The sequence below is a fragment of the Zosterops lateralis genome, assembly GCF_965231275.1.
Source record: "Zosterops lateralis genome assembly, chromosome: 13".
NCBI lineage: Eukaryota > Metazoa > Chordata > Aves > Passeriformes > Zosteropidae > Zosterops > Zosterops lateralis.
This window is the reverse complement of record NC_139773.1, coordinates 801,257-818,004: the sequence shown is the minus strand read 5'-3', so window position 1 is coordinate 818,004 and position 16,748 is coordinate 801,257. Positions and strand designations below refer to the sequence as shown.

At 40.1% G+C, this 16,748-nt stretch overlaps 2 protein-coding genes across 10 annotated transcripts in view; one reads left to right on the top strand and one right to left on the bottom strand.

Moving 5' to 3' along the window:
- The window catches only part of TMEM266 (transmembrane protein 266), a 59,344-nt gene extending 57,256 nt beyond the window's left edge, over positions 1-2,088 (bottom strand). The window contains exon 1 of one of the 2 annotated variants that reach the window (XM_083871116.1): positions 1,980-2,088. The gene's annotated coding sequence lies outside the window, so the exon portion shown is untranslated. Of the gene's footprint in view, positions 1-1,631; positions 1,670-1,979 lie in introns of those variants that run through there. The other variant, XM_083871117.1, reaches the window with a different exon arrangement.
- Positions 2,054-16,748, top strand: part of NRG4 (neuregulin 4) — a 52,556-nt gene continuing 37,861 nt past the window's right edge. For 3 of the 8 annotated variants that reach the window (XR_014591089.1, XR_014591090.1, XR_014591092.1), the window contains exon 1: positions 2,054-2,187. The gene's annotated coding sequence lies outside the window, so the exon portion shown is untranslated. The remainder of the gene's footprint in view (positions 2,188-16,748) is intronic. The other 5 variants (XR_014591091.1, XR_014591093.1, XM_083871125.1 and 2 more) reach the window with 4 other exon arrangements.

The following is a 16,748-nucleotide window of genomic DNA, read 5'->3' as shown; positions in this document are numbered from 1 at the left end:
AATTCCATAAGAACACAGGCATTGTTTTAAATCACTAGATTGTTGAGAAAAGAATTGAGATCAGAGGGGGAAGGGGATTTTCAGAGAAAGCTCATGGCTTCAGGAGTGTAAATTCTATTGGAAGATTATTTTTTTACTATTTTTTATACTTTCTAGACATAAGCGTTAACATTGTCAATGAAGTTTGGGGGTTTGCTCTCCATTTTCCAGTTTGAGCTGTTCCTGACTCCCTCTGCTATCTTAGGAAGTCTCTTCCAAAAATTAAATCATGTTAAACATTCTAGATGGGCTGTTAATAGGATAGTATTTTGATCAACAAAATCCAGCAACACATTTGGAAAAGGCAAGATCTCTACTTGTCCTGTACCTGGAGCAATGCATGGCCACCAGAGAAAAAGAGGACAAGCCTGTGAGAATGAAATACTGATACACAGGTTTTGGAAGCAGGAAAAATGAGGAATACCACACAACGAACAAAAGCTCTTAAAAATCATGAAAGACCTTGTGAAGCTATTGTGAAATTAGATGCTACAAAATTTTTAAAAATAACATAAAAACAGATTCTATTTTGATTAAACAGAAATAAACATTGGCAAATTAGAATTACTTACAGTAACACAAATGCTCATGAAAAATGCTCTTATACTAAAACTTTATCCCAGAGTCACTTACAGGCTGAATTGTTAGTAAAGTATTTACACTGGAGATATACAAATGTAGCTACATTAAGATCCTTAACAATCATTTCATACAAAAAAGTAAAATTGAATTTACATCTTTTGTAGAGCCATTTCCAAGGCTTTATTTCATGCTTTGTAATTTTACAAAACCACAAAATGTAGCCAATGCATTTTCACATTTTCCAGATAATGTGCCTGGGTATGCAAGAAAAGAAAGTTCTACACTGTGATCACCCTCCTCAGGTAGATAAATCAGCCAAAAGCAATTTAATTTCATATGAAGAGGACAACTTTAAAACAAAAGACTACACATACTTTAGAAAGACACACCCCCTCCATTTATTTACAATCTTGTAACACTTCTAAAGACAGAGTAAGAACCAAATGTTTTTCAGATAAATCTTCGCTAATACAGCAGAAATTGATTTGATATCCATTCAAGTATCAACAGGAGTCTATTCCCTAGCCTTTGCATGCCTTGAATATTTTATTTACTATATCCCTAAGGCAGCAAAATACTAAAACATTTGTCTAAAATTATGAATATTTCAATCACACAAAGCTTTCTGATGGCAATTGTTGCACCTACCAGCACAACAAAACTAAAATATAAAACTCAGGCTTGTTTTGCAATGTTGGCCCCCTAGCATCTCCTTTTCAGTTGACAGTTTTACAACATGAAGCAACCCCAAACAATTCTGAATGAAAAATTTTACCCAAATCAGTTGCTCTAAGCACTCAGCATGAGAAAATGGTCAAGGCATGAGGTACTGTGCACCTGTCTTCTGAGACTGAGAAAACTCAGAATCCTGCTCTAACTGCATTTGCAGGCCTGGAGAGTAACAAGTACATGTGGATAGAGCTGGTTTAGGAAATGGGAATAAGACTGATGGAAACTGGCCTTAGAGAACAGACAGGCAAAGGAAGCTTCCTACCCTAGTAAAACCTCACCGTTTATCCAGGAGACAGCACAGTGCTGGTAACCCCCATCTCACTCCCAAAGAGGACTTAGAAAAGCAAGCAGTGACAAAACCTGTACATTTATATTCTAAGAAATCTTCTATTTTAGATTAACTATAAGATTCTAGGGAATGGGTCAGGACACAAACATTAAATATTTGTCCCTCCAGAACAGAGTTTCTTGCTTTTCCAAAGCTGGAAGTACATTTGCCACCAAACAGAATTGTATTTTACAACTCAGCCAGGGCTCTGAACTGGATGTGACCAGTGGCAGCAGCACTAAGCCAGGCTAGCTTCCTTCTGCTGGAGCTGGCAGCTCTACAGGTAAAGTTTGCTCACCCCAGGCCTGAAGGAGCCGCTGGCAGGAGGGCAGCAGCTCTTCTGCAGGGAGCAGAGTCCAGCTTGCTGTAGCTGCAGGGATCGCTACCATGACACGAGGAGCTCACCGCGCTGAGACGAGCAACGTCGAGACACCTGAAAGGAGAGACGGGGACTCAGCCCTCCAAAGGACTCACTGCAACCTCCCTGAAACAGAAAGCGGCAAAACGTGAGTAATCTCTGGTAAAAATGCCTAATGTATTAGCTGATTTATTGAACTGAAGAGACAAATAGTCAGTAAGTGGACAAAAAAATGTAATAGGCTGTGTATATGTATCTATTTCCTAAACGGATTATTAGTGTGATTCATGCTTCTTTCCAGGCTTTATGCAAGCAACAGAAGTATCTTAACATATACTGGTATTCTGCAAAAATGTGGTTTTTTACCCATCTACTCCACCTCATCTGTTTTTAACTTCCTTTAAAAAAATCACATTTTATAGCAACATAAACCACTTGCAATTTCCACATGAAATTTCTGTGCAACTGAGTGGTGTTTAAAGGCAGCAGGGATCAGGAGGGCAGTTTTATTCTCTTAACTTATCTCTTGCTTGCATTCCTATAGGATTTTCCATAAGCAAAGGGAATAACATTGCTCTTCTCCCTGCCAACAAAGACAGGCAGAGGGCAACTTCTGAGTATTCCATCCACCATCTGAATGAAAATTTTTCTATACAGCCCTTTCCCCACCTAACACACTCAATGTTCAGTAGACAAAAATGCTTCATCTCTCATAGTCTCATCTGATGGAATTACTAACAGGTCCAGGGTTTTTGGCTTTTTTCCCCACTTTGTAGAATTGAGACTAGGCAGCACACAGCACCTGCTGAGCTGCCACGTGACCATGGGCAATGCCTGACCCCTGAGAGTTCAGCAATTGTTTGTCCCGTGGAGTGTTTTCCATGTGAGATGGCTGTAGCAGGAGCACAGTTTCCAAAGTTTAACAGAAACAGTTTAGGAGGCAGGTATGACAGAAAGGAATTGTCCCACTAGTTTCTAGTGCAAACTTTCAAGCAGTGCAACAACCAGAAACATTCACTGCACTGAATGACTGACATCTTGTATGTACCAAGAGGAGAGTGCAATCTGATGGGATGCATGTAAATTTGCAACTGATAGCCCAGTTTAGAATGTGTGGGACCACAGCTCAAATCTCAGCCAAGCTGATTCAGTCTTCACCCCTCCTTAGCATTGAAGGAAGTTGTACCCAACCACTGAGCCTTTTCTGAGGAAAGATCTCCAAAATGCTTCAAAGTGTTGTCTTTGCCTTCCAAGCCCTTTGGCTTTGCTCTGTTCTTGGCACCTGTACTACACTTGGGGAGCCAGTGCTCCCCAAGGCTTCTGTGAGCTGCCCTTAGGCTGACTGTGATTTTCTCCCTCTCCTGTGCAAGGGGCACTGGCAAGCAGAGCTCACAGCTCCTGCCTGTGCAGGTGCTGGGGTCATGATATGCACTTGAGCAAAGGTTCCTGCTGCTGGCCTTGCCCAGCACACATCCTGCCCCAGCTGATTTGTTAATGTTTACATCAATCTTCTACTGTCAGTCACCACACCTCAGCTAGTGGGAGATAAAATCCAGCTGAAACAACAAAAAGCATAGAACAGAGTTTGGAAAATATATGCTAAAGCATAGCACATGGTGTACATACACTCTAAGCTAAAACAAAAAACAAAACCAAACTCCAATCGCAAACTTAAAAAAAAATCTATACTGGTGCATGAAAACCACGGCTTTCAGTGTTGATTTAAGCACAGTCTTACAAAATATGTGTCACAATGTAGTGGGGCCAATTTGGGGGTGGGGAGTAGGAAGATGATTTAATTTAAGCCTTTTTGGACCAAAGTCTCTACGAACTTGTACCCTTTTCAGCTGAGCTGAAGTCAAGACAACATGATTCAGAGCTGTTTGCTGCACTTGCTCGTGTTCTGAGGCATATTATCATGAATCTGTAAGCTCCTGTACAAAATTCAGATGCTACCTGAAGTATCCAAGTTTGTGCCCTTACAAGGTAGCTACAAAACCAAATTCTGGCATGTTCTTCTAATAAGTCCCCCAAAAGCAGCTTTAGACACTTGGACAGGCTCAGAGTTTGCATTCAAAGGAAATGCCACAGGCCCCAGCCAAGGAAACACTGCTGTGGCTGCAACATAACGTGGGGTTTTGTGTTCTCACCAGCTTCAGCTCCGTCCTCTGCCCACACCCCCATCCACTAAGGAAAAAAAAAAAAAAAAAAAAAAAAAAAAAAAAAAAAAAAAAAAAAAAAAGAAGAGCAGGATGGCTTCCCTGATACAGGTCATAGTACAGCACCAAAAATAGTTCTGTCAGCGAAAGTGAGAGTGCAGGGCAAGGCATTGTGTATAGCCAAAGAAACAAAGCACACAGAGCAGAAAGACTTTAGATCAGAAACACTCAAGGACTATGTCCAGAGCCCTAGCCATTGGCAATATTCAACTGGAGCAAACATCGGCACAAAATCACTGAAGAGACTGGGGAAGGGGTGCAGAGGAGGAGGACCTCTGTGGGGGATTTCTTCTTCTGTGTCACACTAGAGCTTTTCAGGCTGAATCTAGTCCACATTAAGAAACAGAATTTTGCTTCCTTTATGCAAACAAGTTACATTCTTATTTCAGTCTATAAGTTGAAAGCCTTACACACTTTAAAGTGAAAATGCAAATGATGGATACTCATGTGCCAGCTGGGCAATCCTAAGGAGGTCACAGAGCTATTCAGAAAAACAGGAAGAAAAACAGGAAGAAAAGGAATAAATCTGAAATAAGAGTAATAACAGCATGGGAAACACCTAAACAGACATTTCCCCAGAAGCTTTCAAAGCAAAACGACAAGAGTGATTTACACATTTAGTTCTTGTGAATTAGCCAAGCCAAATTTTTTGGTGATGGAGACCGTGGATAGCATCCTGAGGATCCCCACAAACCTGATGTGATCACTCATTGCTACTACGGCACGCTGCATTTCTTCAAGAACTGAAATTCCCAGGCCCCCTGTGATTACAACGGTTTTTGTCCTGAGAATTTTAATTAGCTCAAATCATCTGCATTTAGAAAGTTTTATTGGTCATGTATGCCAAAACTGTTCCCTCCAGAAATCTAGCAACTTGTACTTCTGAAGTGGAAAACCTGACAAATTTGCAGGCATTGTTCCAGCACTTCCTTGCTTTTTCTTTTTTGCCCAACAGGAAAAATCACAGCTTATGATATTAAAAAAAAAAATTCTCTTAATTAAACTGACCCTCCCTAATGAATTCTGTAAGACAAGAATTTGATGAAGTATTAGATTCGTCAAAAAAATTATGAACACAGAGATGCCAAACAAAAAATAAAAAGCAAATTAACTTCCTTCATCTTTAACATTTCTATGCAGTGTCCAAAAGAAAAGAAGCACAAGAGAAGGAGCTTTTTATTTCAAGGAAGAAAGGACATTGAATTTTGCATCTTTTTCATGGAGGGATTGACAGCAAAGTTTTTAAATACAGCACCTTAAAAAAAAAAAAAAAAGGAAAAAAAAAGGAAATGTATTTAGATTGGGAAAAAGAAAAAAAGTCAGGCATTCACAAATTAGGAAATGGCAGATTTGCACTTGCTCATGCAGTCATAATTCTATCCCCTTGTGGAATCATCCTGTATGCTGAAATTAAACAGAATGCTGTTCAAGAAAAAAAAAACCCAGCATGTAATCATGTAACTAAAGACCTTCATTATTCCTAAGTGTAACTCACACTTTCTAGAGAGAAGCCTAGATGGGGCAAAGAAGAGAAAAATTATCTTGTGCACAGTTACAATAAACTCTTCACAAATGCAACATGATCATTGGTTGAATCCCGAACGTTTCAGTACTGCAAATCTGGAATACAGAACAAGTAGCTGTAACCAAGTAACAGTAGCTGGAACCAAGCCTTTAGAGGAGGACTAATCCAAAACAAACTCTGAGGAGAGCCCAGTCAAGCCTACCCTCTTCCAAGGAGCTTGCAGGTGTGCAGCACTTGGCACTTCCAGAACCAAAAGGAGGAGTTGCTCTGCTTGGGAAGGTTATAAAAAGACTCCACTTATGCTCTTTCCTTGCGCTCTCTTCACCTGGAAGCTGGGGAGGAGGGCAGGGGTTGTGTAGCAGGTCTCCAGATAGGTTCTGTGACCTGCAAATACTCCAGCATCAACAGGCTTTCAGCACAAGACCTGCCCACAGCTCCTCTGGGTTCTCATTCACTTCATGCTACAACAGTGCATACTGGCACTGCTGGAATTCATGGTTCTCACACACTCCCAATATTTTCCAGAAAAGGCACAGGTCTGGCAGGTACTGCAGCAATCCACAGTGTTGCTAATTCAGAAGATGCCATGGAGCAAGGAAAAGGTATTCTTTGCACTGAAGGCCTTCTGCTTGAGGAAGTTTAATACTATGGCAAATTCTGAGAGCAATATGGATCTTAAAGATGTGCAAAACCTACAAAGGCTATCCAAATAGCAAGTTTGCTCTTAGCTCCTCAATAAACAACTGGCATTCACTCATCCAGAAGATTATTTATTTGATCTCTTTGTCTGGAGTAATTCCAAGTATGCCATTTCCCTTTCCATTTTACAAACCACTCTCATTTAGCTGCAATAAATTGGTGATCCCCATAGTTATCTATAGCTCCTGCATGTGGCAGAAAAGATCCCCACACCACAGGGTTCTTGAGTCCAGAGAACAAACAAAACAGAACGATCACACAGCTAAAAAGTCCCTTTACAGATTTGTCTGGTTTTCCCAGTTTGGGCCTCCTCAGTAAGGGGGAGCCTTAAGCAGCTGTTCCCCAGTAGGACTGGGCTCAGGGCTGGCAGCTCACAGCACTCCTCTGCACGCCTGAGCATCTCCTGCTCCGCTCACATCTGCAGCTGCTGCTGGGGGACCTCGGCTGCAATGTGAGGTCAAAGCTGCACACACAGAGCAGCACCTGGGCCAGAGAGGGCTCCCATGGAGATGGATCCCTTTGTACACCACAACACAGGGACCCAAACAGGGACCGGCTCCTCCACGACATTGTGTGGGTGCTGCTCCTGGGATCACTGTTGGAAGCTCAGGATTAGCTTGCTTTTGAAATGTGCCACTGCACATGCTGATAGGAAACAGACTGGCATCAACAGCCCCACTGGACTAAAAACATCTGACTTTTTCTGGTCCAGGAAACTAAATTACTCTGGGCTCAGTCAGATAATCATTTGGACAAATTTCCTAACACAGGCACCCCTCCCCGCCCCCCCCCCCCCCCCCAATTATTATTTGTGTCACAAATTCTGTATCTCAAAAGACACAAACAAACAAACCTCCTCAAACAAAAACACATGCACACCCCCCATTTGAAACCCAAAGTTGGGTTTGTATTTCCTTGGCTAAAAACAACTACATTTCTGAATTTAAACATTTGGGAATGACACTAACCTAGTCAAGTTGTATTAAACCAAATTATTACTACTGGAAGCAAATCAAGTATCAATTTAGTTTCAATAAAGCTCGGTTTGCTTTTGTCTGTCAAGAGTCAACTCCTGGATGCTCATTTTAATTCTCTTTTTCCTGCTCCCTGGAAATGCAGCGGAAAAGCCAAACCAGAAACCTGCAGCCACATTTGTTGTTTTCAAGCCAAGCAAGATCTGTCCAGACGCTCTTCAGAATAGTGAAGAAAAAAACATGTACCCCTTTGAACATACTAAAATCAAAGTTTTCAGGTCTATTTAGATACCTGGTAGGTCATCTCTGATTAGATTTGAGCAGTTAGATTAGATAATCTCTGATTATTACACATGAACCTAATTTTTGCAGCGTATCAATGGCTTTTGAGGTAAGAATAGAAGTCCATTTGAATCCAACAGCAAATTTTATTTGAACAGAGCTGCAATTTCACTCAGGCTTTTAACAACACCAGCAGAATAACACAAATCTTTGAGACATCCTGAATACGAGGTATGTGGCAGTTCAGGGGGCAATCTCTCTTAGTCATGTGGAAGTACAGGTGTCTGTCACCACCTGTCTGTCAGAAAAACAGGCAAAACTCACTACATTTTCATCCACCATATGTGCTGCCGATCTTACTTGGAGCTTAACTCTCGCTTGAACTTCTGATCATACACTTAGATTAATGTAACTTTGAGACTGTCTTTCAGCCATTAACCTTCAACCTTAAGACTCTTCCTCAAGTTATTGATTTTAATTTTCTTCAGATCCTGGGCCTAATGAATTCTGGAATGAAAGGCCTTTAGAAATTTTAGAAGTATCCTATAGTTTTCTAGAGAACGTAATGTCAACCAAAATACAGAAGATTCACAAAACTACAATAAGAATGGGAAAAAGTACAGAGAAAAATCTTGTAAGAAATTGTTGGCATCTCTTGAAGCTGAGTATTTCAATGCGTCTTGCCAATTACAACTCTACTCTGTGAGGCCCATAAATATTATGTTTCCAGCTAGGAAGGAAAGTGAAAAGTTCTTTAGACCAATTCTGTCTCTCGCACAATCACCATAAACCTAACTAGACTGGTACTAAATCCAGTATTAGACAAATCAAAACAAGCATCTGGAACCAAATATTTCATTCTAAGACCAACTACATCACAAATACATTTGTGAGAAATATCAGTTTTGTCATTACTGGAAAGTATTATGGGCAATGTTCCAGACAAAATGCAATAAATTTATATGAATTTATGGCTTTACTGTCTATCTTAAAAGCAAGTATACAACAATTAGCCCATTGATCTGAAATTTATTGCTCTCCTCTTGGACAGTGCTATGGTTTGTAATTCAGCTTTTGGAAACAAACAGCCCCGCTGTTTTGAATGCAAATTTACGAATACTTGCAGTATTTAATCCTAGTGATGCACACAGGATAACCTCCACTCTCAAAAACACACCAAAATTCTTGAATTCACATCTGTCTTGTACTTCAGAGGCAAGTTATCACACAGAGGAATGGGGACACAACAGCTGTACTGTTTTTGGCTGCCAGAGTCTTTTCTGATCACCAGGAGCCCAAAAGGCAAGATTTAACTACTTCATTACAGCATCCAGAGTACTGATAGCCATTATTTAATATATGTCTGGTGCATTTAATCAGGTCACCCTAGTTCCCTCAGCAGGTGATGGAATGCACTTACTGCAAATTACAGGCCTGGTTTCTGCCACAAAGTACTGATGGCGAGGGACTTGGTCCAAGCTGTGGGCAAGCAGCCCCAGCTCAGACAGCCCTGTGAAGTACCTGCTGCCACAGCCCCCCAGAGCAGCTGGAGCAGACTCCCTCCTGCAGCAGTGTGCCCTCCCCCCACCTCTAACTGAGGCCAGAACACATCACAGGGGACACACACACGGCCAGCTATGTCTGGAGTGTGCCTAGTCTGTCCACTGCAAATTGAACAGATAAGGCAACAGTTCTACCCACTGGATCTGGAAAAGGGGATAGGAAGTGAGGGTTCTTTTTTACTAGAAGTAATTGATTCCTCAGTTATTTTGTATGGAATACAAAAAGGAATAATGAAGTATGCAAGGGAAGTACTTTCTGAAAATGTTAAAAACATTTGATCTGAACAGGCATGCAGAATTCCTTCAGAATGAAACTATTTGCTTATTCATATAAATACATATTAAAATGCATTCAGCTACTGGTAATAAAATAAACCATACATGGAAAGTAAAAATGTCCCACTTAACTTTTTCCCCTCTCAAGAATACTTAACACCACCATCTCTGTCCAGACCTCATCACTTTTAAACTCTGCAAGAACAGAGAGGACTGATATTCTTGTCACATGAGGAAATGCAGAGCATCACAAGCTACTGAATAAATTTCAAAGGAGATGCAGGAACACCCACCCATGAACTCCCTTTGATTTAGAGGGGAGAAGTGTCGGCTTGTGCTCTTCCACTGACAGCATCAGCATTAAGATAAACTTAAAATCAACTTCCAGTTGCTAAAGGCTCACAAAGTTCACTCTTCACTAGGAAATTAATCTTTTTGTGATTCAAAACTGTGAGCCTAGAACCAGCTTTTCCTGTGGCACACTAATTTGGTGCTACTGCTAATATGCTAAGAAATCCATGTTGTGAAGCAATGAGGATGGTACTCTGGGATTTAGATATTAAATTTACCTCAGTATTCCCCCAGGCTTCTGCAATGCACTTTGAACCACGGCCCTAAAGACACGTGATAAAACTACAGCCCCAGAAGAACATGAGCAAGTGAGAGGCACTGAGCAGTAAGAACAGTAATATGTTAGAGGCAGATAAAATATGCACCATGGTTCAAACAAAAGTGTTAATGCTCTGACACTGCTTCAGCTCTTTGGACTCTGGTGCCGGAATGCCACTCCAGGTGCCTTCATAGGACTAGACCATGGCTTCCTGGACCCCAGTTTTTCCTTCATGGACGAGGAAAAGAATGAGGAGAGAGAAAAAAAGAAAAAATACAACCAACCAAAAAAAAAAAGAGAACTTCTCTGCCTTAGAGAAGTTTTCGGTAATAAATTTAAAGGAACTGGAGTGGTAAGACATAATAAGGAAGGCAAACTGATGAATCTAGCAACAAAATGGATCTGTGCCTGGGAGCTGGTCTTCCTGAAGTGGCCCCAAGAATCCATCAGGTTTGGCTCCAGCAAGCTCCAGCTGTCACTGACAACACAACCAGAAAATACAGGGCAGGGACTGGCACAGACAGGGACCTGCCCTCAGCTTCTCCAGTAATTCCACAAGTAAACTTTGCAGTAACTGTTCTACCCAATACTCATCAAATCATTGCAAAATGGGAAGAAATAAATAGCATATACAAAACTCTCATGTATTTTCAATTAAAAGTCATGCACGTTAATTCCTAGGCTGCTATTTCAATATACAGCCATAGCAGTTAATTTGCAGTTATGGAGATGATGGAGAGAAGTTATTCTCATTTAAAATGCCTGGCACTAACTTCAAATCAGACCTCAGTGGCTTTTGTCAGTGTATTAAATAATGATAACAAATGTATATTAAAGGAGATACAGTAATTTTCTGTGAACACTTCTATCACATATGACAGTGTCTGCTGGAGAAATGTACAATGAAAACTTATGCAACAAACTCTGCTACCCTAGAGCTCAGCACGGGGAATATATAAAACACATATTTTAAAAAGCTTTGTTTAGTAACTATTATAAGATTATGAAGAGAACAGGAAACTCTAACCACATTGCCCCACAAAAAAACCCTTTGTCCTCTATCTTCCAGTATTCTGTGGCACCACACAGGCAGAAAAGCTTTGGCCAATGTGTGACCCAGCATAGCAGTCATCCTGCCACCCTCCTCAGCTCTATTCCAGCAGTATCTTATTTGGTACTTCAAGTCCCATGACCCATATCCAATAAGGAGGTTCTGTCTAATACACCGAGCAGATAAAAGGATGCTTTTCAAGCAAAGGTTATGCAAGGGATCCATACTGCAATGCAAGCCCCAAAACAGTAAACAAACGTCAAGATATAAATAAAACCTGTTTTTGCTCTTCAACCAATAACAAGTACCAGTCACCTGCTTGTAACAGAACTGTGTCTGTTTACAGCTGCAAACACAGATTTTAATATTTATCAATTCATCTTTATTAAAAATAAAAACCCCACCAAATGAACTACTTTACCAGTCCAGTCATTAAATATTTTTAAGAGATAGAAAACTCAAGAAAACATGTTAGAAACAAATGGATGAGACCAAAGAAGCTAGACCTGTATTAGCTTCTGGATTAAAATAATGAAGAACTGGCCAAACAGCTCTGAAAATTTAAGTGTATGACTATTGCACCAGCCCAACCATTATCTAATAAGCAATCTATCAAACTCAGCCGAAGACTCCCCAGACCCTTCAACAGAATTTAAATAAGCTACTCAATACATACTTCCTAACTGAACACAAAGCCCAAGACCACATAGGAAATAGATGATAAAATGTGGATTAGTATTCAAGTTTCTCACTTTTGGTTTAGCATTCTGTTGGTAAAAATCCTGCCACTTTCCAACAGAAAGAAAAGCCTCCAGGATTGTAAGTGTAGTTTGTTGAGTTTTTCTTAAATGCATATGAAAATATTCCAAAATTAAAATTATTTGGTTTTGAAATCTTATTTGAATCAGAAATATAAAAAAATCAAAATCAATACAAATTTTCCAGTAAATCAAGAATATTCGCAAGGTATTAAGATGATACTGGCATCAGGTGAGAGATCTACTGCACTTGACACTGTAAAAACAAGCACTAGAAATGAGACAATCTGCCGCAAAGACCAATTTAAAGGGACAACATCTTGTGAGCCTTAATTTCTCATCTTCATAGCTCCAAAACGCTGGTCCTTAGTAAAACTCTCTTGTACAATTCTTCTCACTCTCAACGTACTCTTTTAAAACACAATGTTGACAATTGACAGGTTATGAACTATAGAGCACACAGCACTCAAAAAGTAGAGGACAGAAAGCTTTCAGATGGTCCCAAGCATCTGCTCTCAGTGAGAGCTGACAAAGGAGTCCACTGCAAACTCCACTGTGGGCCAAGATGGGAAAGACTCCAAAAGGAAAACCAGAATCCTAAGACTTTTAAGGTCCTAGAAAAGAACACAAGAAAGTTGGCCCATACTTTAGTTATTCATATGCTATTTAGAGACATTTAGGTGATTCAGAAGGTGGTTTTTAAAGTTATATAAACCCTGCTCCAAAGTACTTAATCTAAATTGAAGCATTGTTTGCAGTAATAACATCACTCAGTTTTGAACAAGTGTAGATTGTTGATAAATACCTTATCAACACAGGTTGGTTTAATGAACCTATGACACTGATGCTGAACAGAGGACCTTTCAGGAGAAATTGCAGGACAGACAGCAAGCAAAACAGGGAATGCTCCAGGATAGGAAAATTCCTGTCTTGAATCAAAGATGAACAAGGTTTTGACAAGATATTCCATTACCAAGTAACTTTGAGAGCTGCTAATATTGGAAATGCTCTTCTACTGAGCACAAAACAGAGAGGTGTCCAGAGCAAGTGTGCTGAACTTCAGAATATAATGCCATTCAGAAGTAGCATCAGACAGCATCCAAAGGCTAAAAAATACAGGCAGGCCAAACCACTGTTCACCCTCAACCAAGAGCAGAATCCTTCAGGAACGTGATGAGACCAAGTGAGACTAAATGGATTCAGGCAGTCCCACACTTTACATACATTTCACCACTGCCCTGCCCACTGCTGCAGCTACAGGCAGAGCACACAGCTGGAGGGCAGAACTATTTTCTTCTGCTGTTAACAAGAACATGCCCCATTTCAGAAATCCCAAGAATAGCTGTACTCTAGTGTGCTATGTAACTGTAGTACACATCACATTTCACTCATACAAGGAGTCAACCCATCTGTTTTCCGTTAAATTAATATGTCTTCCTTTGTTCTGGTAAAAAAACATATATGGTGAGGCATAAAAACTAAACTCACACACACATTTTTCCCATCTCTGCTTTCAGAGGACATGGCTAAGTGAAAGAAAAGATTGCTGAAAAGTGTTCAGGCCAAAAGTTTTCCTCTCTGGATTAGCACTCAGAATTACTACAGCTTATGCTGGGCTTTGGGACTAGTTGCCAGGCTCCCCAACTTAAAGCTAACTCAGGTACAGCTGTACAAACTGCACTCTGCAATGCAGCACCAAATCAACTACTTAACTTAAACCCAAATCCATTTTCTGTACTTACTGAAAAACAGCAGCTGACAAACTATGGATCTGGCATTCTCTCACATGCAATAAGATTTGCTGCAAGTGTCTAAAAATACACTTCCTGGCTGGCAGCCCAAGGAACCAATCAATGAAAGTTCAAGAGGTGCATTTCACAGTCCAGATGTTCTCAAACTCTGCTCCATCGACAACTTACAGAGACGGCTGGTCACATTATGCTGACTTTTCTCCCCTTTGCTCTACCAGTTTGTGTCCAGAAGATGAAAAGCAAATTGGAAATTCTTGAAATATTTCTCTTTAACATCTCTTTTTGCTACAGTTAGCATAAAAATATCATAGCAAATCAATGGGATGAGAGGCTATCCCAGAGACAACTTGGTGGAAAGCACAAATCAAACTCGAAGCTCTGCAGCAGGATGAATGTAATGAGAGCCCACAAAGCAGAAAAATTACAGGATCCACATGTACATACACACATAGATAATGACAGAAAGTCCACATGCTTTTCCCAACCTCACCTACTCACTTTGTCAGCAGATACAGTGCTGAAATTTGTGAAAGCCGGGCAAGTGAAAGGGAACTTACCTGCTTATTTAAAGAAAAAACTTAGTAGGATTTTCTAGGCAAATAAATTGTAATAGTGAACAGTGTTACTAGATCTTATTTCATGAAAAACCCATGCCTGAATGATTTCCTCCAACAGTTCAGCTGTATAACTTATAACAATAAATTATTATAAAAATGCTAAACTCTATCTCAGAGAAAAGATGAAAACTCATTTAAACACATACTCATCCATGCATTAGAACAAACATGAAACTATAAAAACTGACAAAAATCTAAGCTTGAAAACACTGCCATACTCCTTGCACAGGGGATACACAAACTCTAGCTATGGACATACAAATGTTGTCATCCATCCTCTCACCTGGATGTTAAATTAGCAATTAGCAACTTGAACACCTTTGACACTACACACACCATGACCGGCAAGACGCGAAGCAGCTCGGTCTGGCACGTAGGTCCAGCAGCTCCTGCTACAGATGGATCTGTCCTTGCTCAAATCACAAGAATGCTTATAGTTAAGTTCTTAGAGGGAAAAATGAAGGGAATGTTTATCTTGATACAAGGAAGATCATTAGAAATTACATACCATGCAGCTTCATTGCCCTTAGCAGAGAATTGAAAACAGGTCATGTATGGCACCTTTTATACATCATTTTTTATTTTGATCTTGGCTTGCAAGTCCTTTGATTCTCCTTTCCTTGCAAAGGCACACAAATCTGTGAGCATACCCAGAGCAGCCTCTGAGGCTTTTTTGCTGCATTTTCCAGGGAGCAGTCCTAATTTTGCCAAGTCAGAAGAATCACTGATCCATCATTTTTGCTACATGTTGGAGCAAAGGAGCAAATTCTACAGCAAATTCTAATATTCGGTGGTTTTCCATTAAAAAAGTGCTCTGCAACTTAAGTCTGCTCCGTCTTTCCTTTCCTGAATAGAACTTTTGCTCTTGGTCTTATGTCTCTGCTTCAGTCACAGGGCTGCATGATGACAGCAGAACATGCATTATATCCTGTGCTCTTTTCAATCCTCAATAACCCAGACAAATTCCCTGCCTTTATTAAAACAATTGTATGCACTGCAATTTTTCCTTGAACACCAAAAATTCCAACGCTTGCCCACTATGCCATTTAATTTTCAAGTAACCATTTTTAATGTAAGTCACAGCACTCTACCCAGGTACTCTATTTCTGGTGTGAACAAGAATTTGTTTTCATCTAGAGGTTCATGTCTCTGCAGCACAGGTCAACAGCTTCACGCACTACACAAACCTTTCAGCCAATATTCTGCTAGCAGATTCCTTTACAGACAGGCTTCTAAATCAGCCCAACTCAAAACTATTGCTGTGGCTGAATATGGGGCTCAGGTGAGAAGGGGAGAAGTGATTTCATTAGTTCACCATCAGTCTTGTTGTCTGAGGGGTTCCTGTGATCATGGAAGCTGCTGCCTTGGTCTCTATTTTTCACATGTCTTTTGGCAGATATATAGAGCAAGACAGATTCCTTTATGTATGATAAATGCTACAACCACTGCCATCTCCTTAGGGAAGGCAGAGTGCTGATCACAGCTCAAATGGGCATTCAGCTCATACGGAAAATACAACTTCTATATTGCAAGGCAGACTCATCTTCTGCAGGCTAAACAGTCACAGATAGAAAACGTGTTTTAATTAGCTGACTGCTGCACTTGATAAAAAAAACATTACTTTGGGTGGGTTTGATCACTTTTGTTGTCCTTAAAGGCAATAATTTTATCACCTTACTGCTTTTCTTTCAACTCCGTCTTGGGAAAAAGAAAGTAAGATAAAACCCAAACAAAAAAGGTCTGTTCATCATCACCCGCTCCCCAGCCTGTAAAAACAGTACTGTAGCACTGGGGATTCTACCAAGCTGACGGTCACCTCCAAGCATAAGCTTACATAAATGAATGCCCAAGGAACCTGCAAACTTACTTGACCTCATATTCTGACATACTTGTAAAAATCATCAGCTATTGACACTGCAGTCAATAATTTCACATTCCACTTTGGGATCTTTAAGGATTAAAAAGTTAAGTAAATATTTATAAGGCAGAAATACTTTCTCTCCTCTAGATAAGCAAAATAAGGTGTGATGTGTAACACAGAAAGACATGGCATTTCTCTCATAAATCCTATTTGTCTTAATCATACTCTTGTTCTCTATTTATTTTCTTCCCTTTCTGCCACCAGCAGTTTGAAAAGCTTCCAAACTGTTTTATTCTTCAGGACATTTTCTGTTTGGTTTGGTTTTTAATATGGTCTATGTTCAACAGTCTATATAGTCCCAAGCATTGCTGCAAACACTCATACAGAATTAAATTCAATAAACAAAAAAAACCCCTCTTCAACAGCTTCAGAATTGCAGGTATGATACAGTCAGTAAGACATGCACAGCAGAAGAGACAGTCTACCATCCTAGAAGCTTTTACTGAACTCTGCTCTATTTAGTT